Source organism: Euleptes europaea, chromosome 18, assembly GCF_029931775.1.
Source record: "Euleptes europaea isolate rEulEur1 chromosome 18, rEulEur1.hap1, whole genome shotgun sequence".
Classification (NCBI taxonomy): domain Eukaryota; kingdom Metazoa; phylum Chordata; class Lepidosauria; order Squamata; family Sphaerodactylidae; genus Euleptes; species Euleptes europaea.
Genome location: NC_079329.1, coordinates 9,300,121 through 9,315,655, shown reverse-complemented (window position 1 = coordinate 9,315,655; position 15,535 = coordinate 9,300,121).

Below are 15,535 nucleotides of genomic sequence, written 5' to 3'. Positions count from 1 at the left end.
TGAGACTCACCAACTGTGCCTGCCTACCTGGTCTTGCACGTGAAACAGGTAGCATTTCTGAGAGTGTATCTGTTCTAAGAATTCTCAGAAATGTTGTATTGTGAAGACTCACTGGGTTCCATTTTGTTTTAATTGAGTAGCATGGTTGGCTGCACCCTTGTTTCCCATGCTCATAACATTGCAGATTTTCCTGAGCTGACTTTTTTTCATTAAATGATATCAAAACATCAGGGAACCTAGTTACTGTCTGTTCTAAAGAATCCCCAGGTTTCAAGTGAATTGGACAAAGGGTTTCAGGTTTACAGCCCCTTAAATAAGGTGCCTCAACCATCATCTTGCCATAGTGGGAAAAGGTGTGTAAATGACTGCCAGTTTTTTGGAGCAGCATTTTTAAAACCAAATTTAGTAACTGTGAGTAAAAGTAGTTCTTCTAGAGTGTCTGTCTAACCAAAGACAACCAGAAAACCCACAAAAGAAAAAAGAAAAACACACACACAATGAAAACCCAGTTTTTGCCAGAAGTGATATTGTGCACTAGTTATTGTGAATCAGGAAATGGGGGGAGATTTCAGACTTCAAAGGAAGGGGACATTCTTCCTTTGGAGTCACAAAACTTGCAACAGTACACAAAAAATAGAATGACCTCTGAGAGTGTTGTTTTTTCTCTTGGATCAGTATTAGTTTGAGATGTATACTTTCTTGTTTTCATGTGTTTCATGATATTGTTCTAATGTTAAACTGGAAAATTGGTATAAAATATTTTAAATAAAATAAATGAGCTCAAAGATTGTTCAGATTGGGCAGATCCTGGTATGGAGAAAACATTTTAGGTGGGCCAGTACTAAGGATTGAAAACAATGAATATTTTAGATTTGTTAATTTACGGTATTTAACATGCCACCCAAATTGAAGACTTCTAGTCACATTGATCAATGTAATGTAAAAGTTTCTTCCTTCACCTGGATTGCGTCTTTAATTAGTTGAAATGGTACCATGGGATTTGGTACCATGGGATTTGGCCTTCATACAGGACATTAGGAGAGATTCAAGTATGAACTAATGGCTGTTTTTCTACCATCTTTTCTTAGAGGAACATTTCATTGAGAAGCATCAAGAAGAGCTGATTCGCCGTGTCATTGGGGTGGACATTATTTTAAGCTATGCACAATCTGACCAGCTAATAACAAAAGAACAAATGCAGGCAATCAAAGGCAGGCCTGAAGAGCAAATGCAGAAACTGTATGAACTGGTGGAAACCTGGACGACAGCAGGCAAGGAAAAATTGCAATGTATCCTAACAGAAACAAACCGACGGCTTATTGTGCAGCTTGCAGGTAAATATACTGATGTTGGTCATAAATGTGGTACTCCTGTCCTAGACAGTTACATGATCCTTATTCCATCCAAAAGGGATAAAAAATACCTGACCTATCCTGGGGTCAATCCTTTATCTTCCAGTATGGGAATTAGGTCTTAGTCAAGAGGTGTTTCTTGGGGTCTCACATCTCCAACTCATTTAGAGCACACGTATGCATCACTGCTTCTAGGCTGCATTCATGTATTTTGGCCCTGAGACTATTTGTTGTTGCAGTGGTCCCTGATTTTCACGAAACTTTCTTATTGTGGTTTTTCCCATATGTGATTGTTACATCTCATTGTGATGCCCACCAAATTAATAGCAGGACACTTTCAAATGCTTCAGATTGTTCTAACTGCTCTACAAAATGCTTGAACCTAGATTAGAGTGTCATTCACAAAATGCGCAAATAAAGCTTGAAAGAAGACACCTTCTGGGAACATTTAAGCCAATCTCCTGTCCCAGTCACACAGAACAGCTGGTAAAGCATAATGGTTGAAGAGCATGAAATTCTCAAAAAAAGGGAGATATTTACAGTGCAATCCTAAACAGAGTTACATACTTCCAAGTCCACTGTCTTCAATGGGCTTAGAAGGGTGTAACTCTGCCTAGGACAGCATTGTACCTATCAATATGCCGAATTTTAAAACCCTCCGGAAATACCTTTTTGGTATTTGGGGGGCGGGGTTTTACTGGCAAAAAATGGCGGCAGAAAAATGGGAGCCAAAAAAGCAGACCCGAATAATGCTGAATTTATTTGGCATTATTCGGGCTGCTTTGGCCCCACCATTTCTCCCCCTCTCTCCACCTCCCCCCTTTACTTCCCCCATACTTACCTGTTTGCTGACTCAGATCTCTGAACTCCAGAGAAGGCGGGCACTGTAGATAGGAATGCCCCCCTTCCTCTCCAAGACGTTTGCCAGATCAGGCTTCCATGTGGGCCTCCACGAAGCACGCAGGTAGCAGGGCTAGGAAGGCCCCGCCTCCATTTTTTTCCAGTATTTTTCAGGTCTGGGTATATTAAACCAGAATTTGTTTTGGAAAATCTGGGTTTATTAAACCCAAACCTGAAAAATACCAGTGGGGAAAATCAGTGCACACCTCTAATTGTAAGCTATCTTTCTCTTTATTGTGAAGCCACCATCCTTGTACAGGTGAGGAAATGAGAGTGAACACTTGAAAATATCTGCATCCCTTCACTAATGCATATGAGCTGGCTCTCCCCAGGCAAGCCCCTGCTGCTGTATCCTTTTAAGTAATGCCTGTGAAGATACAGAATCACCTGCAGATGCTATTTGGCTAACTTTTTCCCCAGGGGGCCATTTTGTGGACAGACATCGGAAGGAGCTGATCGAACGAGTGACAGAGGTCCCCCTGAACCAGCTTCGTGGATTTTCACTGGCTGAGGATCAATATGAGACTCTCCTTAACTGCGCCACAGAGAAGATGCAAATGCAAGCACTGTTTCAGATGGTGCAGAAGTGGAACAGGCAGCAGAAAGATCAGCTGTACCGAGCCCTGACAGAAACAAATCCAGATGTTGTGAAAGTTCTTGAGGGTAGATCCAGAAGCAACTTATTTGTGCTGTGTTTTTATGCAACTTTAGTGTCCATTGTGAAAGAGAAAACACCATCTTTTACATGAATTATAGGATTGGATCCATGGGCCATTTAACTTACCGGGAAATTTCCCAGTGAGTCACGGCCCTAGAGAGCCACCAGTGGTCCTGAAAGGTCAAAGCCAAGCCCCAGTAACTCTGCTGGTGCCTCAGGGGCCACTTGGCTCAGACCCTTCACTGGCAATAGCAATTGGTGTCAGCTCATTAATTGTCCCCTCCAGTATGGCTTCCAATTTTGGGCTGTATTGACAGAAGTATCGTGTCCAGATCACACTAAGTGATGGTATCGCTTTACTCTGTTCTGGTTAGACCTCACCTAGAGTATTGTGTTCATTTTTGGCACCCCAATTTAAGAAGGATATAGACAAGTTGGAACATGTCCAGAGAAGGGCAACAAAGATGGTGAGGGGTCTGGAGACCAAGTCCTATGAAGAAAGGTTGAAGGAGCTGGGTATGTTTAGCCTGGAGAGGAGACAACTGAGAGGTGATATGATAACCATCTAAGTACTTGAAGGGCTGTCATATAGAGGATGGTGCTGAGTTGTTTTCTGTTGCCCCAGAAGGACCAGAATGAATGGGATGAAATTAAACCCAAAGGGTTTTCAGCTAAACATTCTTCCTGAAAGTTAGAGCGATTCCTCAGTGGAACAGGCTTCCTCGAGGTAGTGGGCTCTCTTTCTTTGGAGGTTTTTAAGCTGAGATGGCCATCTGAAAGCAGTGCTGATTTTGTGAACTTAGATCATGAGAAAGAGGGCAGGAAAGGTTGTGCCAGTGTTTGGCTCTTGTTGCCCTTTCTTGCGGGCCCAGAGAAATGCTGATCTCCACTTTGGGGTCAGAAAGCAATTTTCCTCCAGGCCAGTTTGGCCAGGGATCCTGGAGGGTTTCTGGGTTTGTTTGTTTTTTGCCATCTTCTGGGCATGGAGCAGGGGTCACTGGGGGTGTGGAGGGAGGGAAGTAGTTGTGAATTTCCTACATTGTGCAAGCAGTTGGACTAGATGACCCTGGAGGTCCCTTCTAACTCTATGATTCTATGTCTAGTTTGACAGTAAGATTTATTTGTATATTTAGCTGTTTAAAACATTTGTATCCTATCTTTCCATCCAATTAGTTCCCTCAAGGCAGCAAACAGTTAAAAAGGCATTAAAATCAATTTTTAAACCAGTACACACCCACACTCACACATATGAAGAAGAGTTGGTTTTTATATGCCGACTTTCTCTACCACTTAAGGCAGAATCAAAACGGCTTACAATCACCTTTCCTTCCCCTTCCCACAACAGACACCCTGTGAGGTAGGTGAGACTGAGAGAGCTCTAAGAGAACTGTGAATGGCCCAAGGTCACCCAGCTGGCTTCATGTGTAGGAGTGGGGAATCAAACCTGGTTCTCCAGATCAGACTCCCAACACTCCAAACCAACATTCTTAACCATTACACCACACTGGCTATAAATAATATAAAATGAGCAATGTATGATTTTGCCAGCAATTAAAAACAGACAAAAAGGAGGGTTAGTAAGGGAATGCCGGACACAGAAAAGTCTTTGCCTGTTGTCAGAATACCATTATTGAGGGGGCTAGAGGAATCTCTCTGAGAAGAGAATTCCATAAATTTGGTGCCATAACCGAAAACGCCCTTTCTCAGGTTTCTACCCATATTGCCTCAGATGATGCGGACTCTCAAAGGTCCCCAGAAGATGATCATAATGGTCTGGTAGGTTCATATGGAACTAAGCAATCCTTAAGGTGTACAGGTCCTAGGCTGTATAGAGCTTTAAAGGTCATTACCAGAACCTTAAATTAGGCCTGGAAGCAGACTGGGAGCCAATGCAGAGGGAACAAAAGTAATATGGTCCCTGCAACCCACTCCAGATAGCATCCTCACCACAGCATTCAAGGGCATCCCCATGTAAAGTACATTGCAGTAATCTAATCAAGATGTTACCAGGGCATGTACAAGATCTTATGCTGGAAAGGCTGCAGCTGGCTCACCAGCCAAAGCTGGTGGCTAGTACCTTGGTTACTGCTGCCACCTGTTTATCCAACAGCACCCCCACACTGTGACCCTGCTCCTTTGGACTGCAACGGTTGAGATTGTTCTGTGTTTCTTGTCAGAGGAACATTTTATCGAAAAGCATCAGGAGGAACTGATTCATCGAGTCTCCAGAGTTGATACTATCTTACGATGGCTCCCTACTCAATGTTCCATGATAAAAGAGGGCTCAGGCCAGCAGAAGATGGAGCAGTTGTACAGATTAGTGCCAAATTGGAACAGGAAGAAGAAAGACCATCTGTACATGGTGCTGAAGAGGACCAATGGACCTCTTGTTGCAGAACTCGAAGGTAAAATTACCACTTGTTAATTTAGTAGTTTGAATTTGGAATTACTCCAAATTCCAGCTTCAGGCTGGAGTAGGTTTCTTGGAGCCTCATGAAGGGTTTGGGTGCCAGGGAGATTACGCTTGCCCTGAAAGCCTTCCAAGAGTTATGCTGACACTGCTTCACAAGGGAACATCCACTGTTCCTGTGAAAACACAAACCTGTCCAACTGGACTCATGTGTCTACCATCACTCTTTTCTCAGAGGGACACTTCGTCGAGAGACACAAGGAACAGTTGATCCAAAGTGTCACCAGGGTAAAAACAGTAGCACTATTATTGCTTCGCTCTAACATCTGCCGTCATTTGTATAATGACCTCTTGGAGAAGGATACAGACAAGGAAAAAATGGAGATACTCTACAAGGTGATGCCAGGTTGGAATGGAGAGTGGAAGGACCGTCTCTACCAGGAACTAAGGGCCACAAATGAATCCCTGATTAAGGAGCTTGAGGGTAAGTCAGTGGATCCCATTAAGACAAGAGTCGGTAGAAGAGACAGTCATGCGTGGAAAAGTTGAGGGCAGCAGGAAAAGAGGAAGACCCAACAAGAGATGGATTGATTAAATAAAGGAAGCCACAGCCCTGAGTTTGCAAGATCTGAGCAAGGCTGTCAAAGATAGGACGTTTTGGAGGCCACTGATTCTTAGGGTCGCCATGAGTCGGAGGTGACTTGACGGCACTTACACATACACACACAGTGGATCCCAGTTCATAGCTTTGGTTCCTAGTTCTTTGTTGACTTATACAATAACCACCTAGAATGGGGATTTAAAATGCCATGTGTGGCTCTAGCAAAAAGCAAATCTCCTGGTGAACTGAAACGCAGAACACCTCAATAATGATGCCACACAGAAAAATCAGTTGTATTCATCAGTCAATGTGGAAGAGCCCAAACTACATGACACTAAACATATGTCTTCAGAGCCAGCAATGTACTATAATTTGAGCCTAAGAAATGCCTTGAGGTAATAAATGTCAGTCAAAACTCTTTAACTGAAAAATTTCCTTATACCCACAGTTCTCGATGGGCCTGTATCGGTGCTGTCTTCTGATGAAGTGTCAATGTTGTGTTACGTTTGTGACTTTAATTTGTGGGATATGGCCGTCTCCATTCCTCAATTGCAGGAAGCTGCCGTCTCTGTTCATTAACTAGGAGAAGGGTGCATGCCTTACCCCTGGGAGAGTGACAGATGACTCCAAGCCTGCCCAGCAGGGCATTCAGCCAATGGGGTGGGGCCCCAAAAGGCATTTAATCCATGGAAACACCCCCACGTAGCCACCTTTGCCACTCAAACCACAATTCAGTATGGCTAATTCCATGAGACAGAGGGATGAATGTCAGGGGTGTGTTTTGGACAGTGCATGTTTTGGGATAGTTATAGATAACAAGACAAACTTTCACTCCCAAGTTTAGGTCATGAGAATGTGGAGTTTGATGCACCATGGGAGATCAATCTACCAAATACTCGGGAGTTCAGGGTCCCCAAAAGACAAGACATTCTCTGCCTGTTTTCATGGGAAATGGTGGCCCGTTCTGCTGAAATCTAATCTTTCTTCTTTTGAGATAGGGAGAAGCAGCAACGAGGGCTTGGTTCCTGACTCTCTTGTAGAGGAGAAATGCTACTTGTGTGAGAAAGAGAAGGTAAAGGCATTGTTCTGTGCTAAGGGTAGGTTCCTTCCTGATGCTGAGCAGTTATTCTGTACTAGAAATGTATTCATTCAAATGTATATCCCGCCCTCATTCCTGGCAAACCATGCTCAGGGCAGGTAAACAACCTTAAAAACATAAAAACTTTACTCATCCATAAAACATTAACCACATCAATTTAAACAGATGGCCTTAAAATTTCCCAGATGCCACCATGTCACAGGATTTCAGCAGGTCACTGGCGGGGAGGCCAGTAACGATGGATCAACTTGTGGCTGTCCTCAATTATAGGCCTGGTGGAATAGTTCTGTATTACAGGCCTGATGGAACTCCTTAAGGTCCTGCAGGGCCCTAATGTGACCAGGAAGGCTATTCTGCCAGGGCCAGAAAGGCCTGGCCCTTGTTGAGGACAGCCACACATTCTTTGGGACAGGGACCAACAGCAGATTATTATTAGTATAGCATAAAGCTCTTTGGGGGCATACCAGGAGAGGCAGTCCCACAGGTACGATGGTCCCAGACCGTGTAAGGCTTTAAAGGTCAAAAACAGCACCTTGAAACTGATCCGATGATCCAGCTGGAGCCAGTGCAGCTGTTTCAACACAGGTGTTATATGAACCCGCGGCGAAGCCCCAGTAAGGAGCCTCGCCGTGGCATTTTGCACCAGCTGGAGCTTTTAGGTCAGCCTCAGGGGTAGAGCGAGTTACAGTAATCCAGTCTAGAGGTGACCGTTGCATGGATCACTGTGGCTAGGTTGGGGCGGGAGAGGTAAGGCACCAGCTGCCGGGCCCAGCAAAGGTGGGGAAAAACTGCCTTGACCACGGCTGTGACCTGAGCCTCCATAGATAAGGAGGCATCACAAATCACACCCAGACTCCTGACGGCAGGTGCAGATGTTCGTTGCACGCCATCAAGAGCTGGGAGCCAACATCCTGCCCCAGAGCTGCCTCAGCCGAGCCAAAGGACCTCCATCTTCAATGGATTTAGTTTCAGCCGGCTTTTCTTCAGCCATCCAGTCATGGCATCCAAGCACCTGGCCAGTGTGTCTGGGGCCGTCCAGATGGCCGTCCATCAACAGAAAAAGCTGTGTGTCATCAGCGTACTGATGACACCCCAGCCCAAAACTCCTGACAAGCTGGGCAAGAGGGCGCATAAAGATGTTAAACAACTATAGGGGAGAGGATCACCCCCTGCGGCACCTCACACACCAAAGAGTGCCACTGCAACACCTGCTCCCCTAGTGCCACTCTTTGTCCCCAACCTTGGAGAAAGGAGTGAAACCATTGACAGGCTATGCCTCGGGTCCCAATGTCGGTGAGGCGGTGGTCTAAAAGATCATGATCGACCATGTCAAAGGCTGCTGACAAATCTTAAGAGTATTAGCAGCCCTGACTTGCCTTGATCCAGCTGCTGATGGAGATCGTCCGTGAGGGCGACCAGAGCCGTCTCCATCCCATGGCCAGGGTGGAAACCTGACTGGAATGGGTCCATGGCCGATGTGTCATCCAGAAATCTCTGCAGCTGCTTGGCGACTACCAGTGGTGTGTAGTGGTTAAGAGTGGTGGTTTGGAGCGGTGGACTCTAATTTGGAGAACCGGGTTTGATTCCCCACTCCTCCACATGCGCGGCGGAGGCTCATCTGGGGAACTAGATTTGTTTCCCCACTCCTACACATGAAGCCAGCTGGGTGACCTTGGGCCATTCACAGTTCTGTTAAGAGCTCTCTCAGCCCCACCTACCTGACAGGGTGTCTGTTGTGGGAAGGGGAAGGGAAAGTGATTGTAAGCCGGGTTGAGTCTCCCTTAAGTGGTAGAGGAAGTCAGTATATAAAAACCAACTCTTCTTCTTCTCTCAACTACCTTACCCAGGTACAAAAGATTTGAAACCAGGCAGTAGTTGGTAAGACCCTTAGGGTCTAACGAAGGCTTCTTCAAAAGCGGTCGTACCATGGCCTCCTTTAACCCCCTCCCCCCCCCCCCGGGAAGGTCACAGAATTTAGGGACAGATTAATAATCTCTCCCAGGGGGACCCACACCACATCCAGACTGGCCTTCACCATCCAGGAAGGGCACGAGTCAAGAAGGCTCATGGTAGGCCTCACAGCTAACAGGATCTTGCCAACATCAGCTGGTTCAAGCCGACTGAAATGGTCCAAAATTGGACCAGAAGACGGGGAAGGGGCCTCTAGCTCCCTTACTGTATCAAGATTGGCAGGGAGGTTACAATGGAGTGACAAGATCTTATCCGCAAAAAAAGTTCGCAAATGCCATCTGGAGTTCTGAACTGGCAAGCAGCATGGATCTGAAGGCAGATCCATTCTGCTTGCCAGCTGGGACCTCCATGGGAAGGTCAGAGCCAGCAAGCAGTGTGCATTGGAAGGCCCCAAGGGGAGGCCCCCACCCTCAGATCCCCATTGCCTTTCAGCTTGGAGCTCTGTGGGGATCTTTTATGCCGGATTCATGGTTTCTCCTGCAAGCCCCTTCCTGGGGAGGCGGACCCTAGACAACTAGCAGGCCAGATAATACGCTCAAGGGGCTGGATCTGGCCCACGGCCCGTATCTTTGATACCCTTGCATTAGTGGTTTGTTCATCACATACAAATGCAGCCATAACCTATGAGCCAAGACTCTTGCAGATTTTAACCTCAGCTGTAGGATCAATAGGGTTTAACCTTCAAACTACCCTTTGAAAAAATTACACATATTGCATTTAGGGCATCCCAAGCCAAATCCCCCCATATGACTACGTATAAAAATGTCCCTCAAAGGCATGTTCTCCAGAGCATGAATCACTATTTTCTTAATGAACTCATGAGGTAAAAAAAAGTGCAGTGGAATATTTTAGTGCACTGTGGCTTAAAAAAATAGCCCAATAGCAAAAATGAATAGATTTCTGTTGTTTTGTTTGAAAATTTATTTAAAATCTTTAATAATAATAATAACAATAATAATAAAGATTTCTGGTGGGGGTTTTCCCCCTATCACAGGTGCTTTTTGGTTTACAGAAAGTAAACTGTAAGTGGTAAGTTGCTGTACGTTAGGGATGTTGTCTACTACTGTACAGGTGACAATGCCTTAAGAAGAAAAGGTTCTAGAGCCACTTTTCTTTGTATTCTACTTAAAAAAAACAACCCACAGGTTAACTAATCCACACCAAGAGTACGGTAGCTTGAAGGGTTTTAATCCTACTTCTTTGCTCAGTTAATGGCTGTGTATTTCTCCAGTGCAAGGATACTTCCTTCAATGCAAGAGGCTCTTCTGCTGGTGTCAGAGAAAAGTTCCTTGTGCTGGTGGAAGGCACCACCATTAGCTGAGTGGAGCAGTAGGATCTAACCCTCTGCTCGGAACTTTAAAGTGATAATGACAAGAATATTTGTTTTGTTCTACCTCCCAGCCTCCCTTCCCCACATCCTTCATATGGAGGGATTAGCTACAAACTCCAGCTGCTTATAGCTTTGGAATTCAGTTGGCCATTACGTTTATGAGTGATTCAGACTTGCAAAGGTCCGGGATTCCAAAATCAAATCCTGGCCACTCTTAAAGTAATCTCTTGTTCTTCAGGGCTGTCCAGAGGTCCAACCAGAGCTTATTCCAGATGATAAAGGGAAGCTGAATACCTACAGGTAACCTTTTTGGAGTCACTTAGAACCTTCAGCCAGTTTCTTCTTTTTGAGATCAAAGCACCCATGGAAAATTTTCTGCCTACCAGCTGGTTTATCACAAATATGTCTAATAAGCCCTCAGAATGACTTCAAAACAGAAAATAGTAAATGTGATGGTTGCAAGGAGGCAGGTTCCAGGGAGGTAAGACTCAAGAGAGGAAACAATCTCTGAGGGTGCCCTTCTTCCTTTAGCTGCCCTCTGGTCTTCTGTCAGTGCATTCTAAGCAGAGCTCCATCCTTCGTAGTTAATTGAAGTATAGGACCTGACCTGACTATACCTGACTCTGACACAGATAGTCAGACATCAGGAGTGTGGGGACTTGTTCTCCAAGCATGTAGAGTACCGATTTAAATTGGGGCAGCAGCCTGTGGGAAGAGGCAACTGTGCCTCTCCCCAGCACTCTTTTGCTGATCCAAAACAGATCCAGGGGCACTATTTTTTGGGGGATATTTTCGTTATCCTGTAGTTAGCAGAGTGCACAAAGGCAATTGTGCTCGGCGAAGCCAGCATGATCTTTGTGTTGTGCTAAGAACAAACTCACACAGAGCCTCTTTTATCTATTCAAAACTAATAAGCTTCTTTTATCATAGGAACTCCATTTCTGGATAGGATGGAGTAGAGATAGATTCCTAATCTAGTCTAACTAACTAGGATGGAGGGAGATGCAGGATCCATGTCCTGCTCTCATAGTGGCAAGATGGAGAACAATAGAGTGCGTACGTGTGGAGGTGTGAAAAGCAGAAAGGAAGGGTTTCCCCGAGAGTCTATACATCGAAGGGACAGTGTCTGAGCAGTGGGGAAAGGATGCTGTGTCTTGACCCTTCTATCTTTTTTACTCTCTGTTCTGGTCCTCTGAAGTCTGGGGTTAAGAGACAGCGCAAAGTCCTTCACTTCCAGCACTATTTGCCACATTGGGGGGGGGGGCGATGTTTTACACATGTAGGCCATCAGTACAGTTACTATTACATGTAGTTTGAACCTGAGAAATCTCATTAGCTGGGCTGCCCAATTTTCCAGCTTCTTCAGCCAAAACCGAAATTTCCTCATTTTCCCTTGAGATTGCTTAGGAACACGTCAGACATTTCCCCCCCCTCTGAGCTGTTCTTCTGATGAAAATGGATCCTGATTACTAGTAGCACATTAAATCTACAGAAAACCACTCCTTCCCCGGTAAGTAAAGATCAAAACTAATCAGGGCCTGTTCCTCTTCTTCTACCTTTGACATTGCAGAATTCACTTGCCCAAGGCCGGCATCTTCCTTTGCCCGGTAACTGAGCTCAAGTTTGAAGTGAAAGCGGCCGTGACTGTCAAATATACATACAGTTCCTGGAATCAGCACCTGAGCGAGGCTGCGATGCAGGAATGGATGGTGGCTGGACCATTGTTTGACATCCATGCAGATCCAGCAGGGGAGGTGGCAGCTGTTCACCTCCCTCATTTTATATGTGTTCAAGGTAAGGCAGTTTTGAGCACAAAACTAGGCAATAAGGCAATTCTAGGGTCCTTCAACATGGTGACAGTTATTTGTGGAACTTTCATTGCCTCCCACGTTGAGCTTTGTTTGTTTTTTTGCTTCCACACGACATCATGCTTATTCTGAGCACCATGAAATGGAACCTTCCTCCCCCCTTGCCGAAGAGTCATTAGCTATGGAGCTGCTAGGACCGCCCAAGAAACTGTATTAACACTTTACCACCCAGGCCATGGAGAAACGTATTCCCTCTGTACTACAAGAGGGCTGGGGGTGGAAGTGGCGACAATGGAGGGGTTAAAGAGGGCAGGGCCAGAATGTGCGCAGGGGGTGAGTTCTTAGCCAGAGATAAATTAAAGTTCTGCATTTAGGTAGGAAAAATCAAATGCATAATTATAGGATGGGGAGACTTGTCTGGGCAGTAGTGTGTGCAAAAAGGATCTTGGGGTCTTAGTAGATCAAACACTGAACATGAGTCAGCACTTTGATGTGGTAGTGTGAAGACAGGAAAAGCCATTTTGTGTTAACTTTTGCTTAGCATCACTATTCTCCATTTTGAATGCTTAGAAAACGGTTGTTCTAATTGTAGAGGCCTAACAGAGACCATGAAAAACAAGATGCACCTGCAGCCTGTTACCAAGCAGATAAGGTTGTGCAAGGCCGAACCAGCATACCAGCCTAGTTGGGAGGGGGGAATGATTTCACTCTTCACTCCTAAAACCCAATCCAGCTTGAACCGGCCTGAACCATCTAGAGGTTTTTTTGAGCCACTGTTCCTGATTGGAAGTCAGGGGTCATCTGACTGGGATTCAGATTGCTATAGGTTTAGCCATTCTTATGCTATTCTAATTATTATCATCACCTAAACTGCTTTAGCACACTACTCTGCTCAGATACAGCAATGCAAAAAACTAAGGCCTGAACCAGCTTAGCTTAACAGTGTGTCTTTAAGATTACTGTAGTTGCATTTTAATTATTCTCTTTTAATCTCTTAATAAACCTTTTCATTTAAAAGGTGGTTTGAGTTATTTGACCTGACTCGGTTACGTTACAACGCGGCTGGGGCCCTGGAGAGGGCGGCCAGTCGTGATAGGTAGCTAAAAAGGCAAATGGGATCTAGGGCTGAATCAACAGAAGTATAGTGTCTAGATCGCATGATGGTATCGCTTTACTCTGCTTTGTGTTCCGTTTTGGGCACCACAATTTAAAAAGGATGCAGACAAGCTTGTACATGTCCAGAGGAGGGCAACAAAGTTGGTGAGGGGTCTGGACACCAAGTCCTATGAGGAAAGGTTGAAGGAGCTGGGGATGTTTAGCCTGGAGAGGAGAAGACTTGAGGGGACATGATAACCATCTTCAACTACTTGAAGGGCTGTCATAGAGAGGAGGGTGCCAAGCTGTTTTCTGTTGTCCCAGAAGGTCGGACCAGAACCAACAAGTTATTAAATCAAAAGAGTTTTCATTTAAACATTAGGAAGAACTTTCTAACAGTTAGAGCTGTTCCTCAGTGGAACTGGCTTCCTCGGGAGGTGGTGAGCTCTCCTTCCCTGGAGGTTTTTAAGCAGAGGCTAGATTGCCATCTGTCATCAATGCTGCTTCTATCACCTTAGGCAGATGATGAGAGGGAGGGCATCTTGGCCATCTTCTGGGAATGGAGTAGGGGTCACTGGGGGTGTAGGGGGGAGGTAGTTGTGAATTTCCAGCATTGTGCAAGGGGTTGGACTAGATGACCCTGGTGGTCCCTTCCAATTCTATGATTATATTCTATGACTGCCCTACAGCTGATTGCTGCTGGCCCCTATGTAGTTGCCACAGCTGCTACTACAGAGGGGGATCGACCCTCCCTCCTTCGCTGTCATTGCCTCTGCAGTTGTGGGGTCAGCAGCTTCACTCAGGCAGCAGTGGGCAATCAGCTGTAGGGTGGTGGGAAAGTCCACCTTTGAATGCCCTACAACTGATAGTCGTTTGACCTGAAGCTGCCCCAACCTCCATGCTCAATTTTTCTGGGGACCATCCTTAACTTTTCCCAGGACCCTAGAATCACTAAGACTGCCCCTGCTAATGATAAAGTCATTTTTATAAAATAGTAGAGAACCTTTATTTCTTACAAATCTGTTCACAGGGGGAAAGACTGATACATCCCAGATGAAAATTGCCCATTTTGTTGATGCTGGGATGACTCTGGAGGAGCCATCACAGGTGACCCAGTTTCATGTTGTTCTGGAGAATCCTGAATTCTCTGTTCTGGGTGTGCTGCTGAAACCCATTCACTGGTTCATCCCTATCCATTCTGTGGTGCTGCTTTATCAGATCTGCAGGAAGACCATAACTCTTCACCTCTATCTGATTCCCAATGACTCTTCCTTGAGAAAGGTAAGTGAGAACTGACAGCCAGTGAAACCAGAAAAAGAGCTTTCATCCAAACGGTATCAATTGAGGCCAAGTCTATGCATCTGGACCAATAAAAACCGCTGTATTTTTTGTAAGGGGGAAGTGGCTGGAAAAGTAACTACAATAGGTCATGTTTATGCACTAAATAAGGAATATACAATGAAATCCCTGCTGAACATCCCTTGGTTTGTCTGGGAAAAATCACACATATGGAATTAAAATAACGATTAAATTACAATAATTATCATAGTAATGTATTTGTAAAGTGCAAGGGGCTTTCAGGGCAAGTGAGAAGCAGAGGTGGTTTGCCATTCCTTTCCTCAGGTATGTTGCCCTTCCAAGGACCATCCCTTCTTAGCTTCCAAAATCTGATGATCGGGCTAGACCGTGCTGCCTTCCCTTCCTAGAATAGTAATACTTAGCGCTAATTTACATAATACCTTGTATTCAAATGGTTCACGTACATTGTGGCGGTAACGTCATAACTATCCTATCAGGAATTATATTTTACATGACATTTCAGTTGTGTGTACTGGGCGCCTACTGTAGAATGCTAAGGGGACTATTGAACCATATAGTGATGCCTTGAAAGTTTCACTTCCTGGGGAAGGAGAACAAAACCTTCTGTCCAACATTTCTGTGTGTAAGAAGATCCTAATTGGTAGACTTCACAACTGATTTGAGGAAGATACAAAATAATGCTGTGTCATTTCCATAGCCCCCACCCATATCATCATAAGCAGAAGTGTCCCTTTTAATTTTAAACAGGTCATCAGAGAACGTGAGAGAAAGCGGCATTCAGTGCTGGTGGATAAACACCCTCAAACGAATGAACCCTTGTACTATGGCTCTCGGTACATTGTGTTTAGCTCAGCAAATCTCCAGATAAGCCCAACGGTTAGTAGTCACATAATCTCTATGATCTACATGCAGTATTGTAATAAATTATTTTTTGTAATCCTCTTCTAGTCTGCCTTCATAGATTTCCAACTAGTTGACAACATGACCTGGG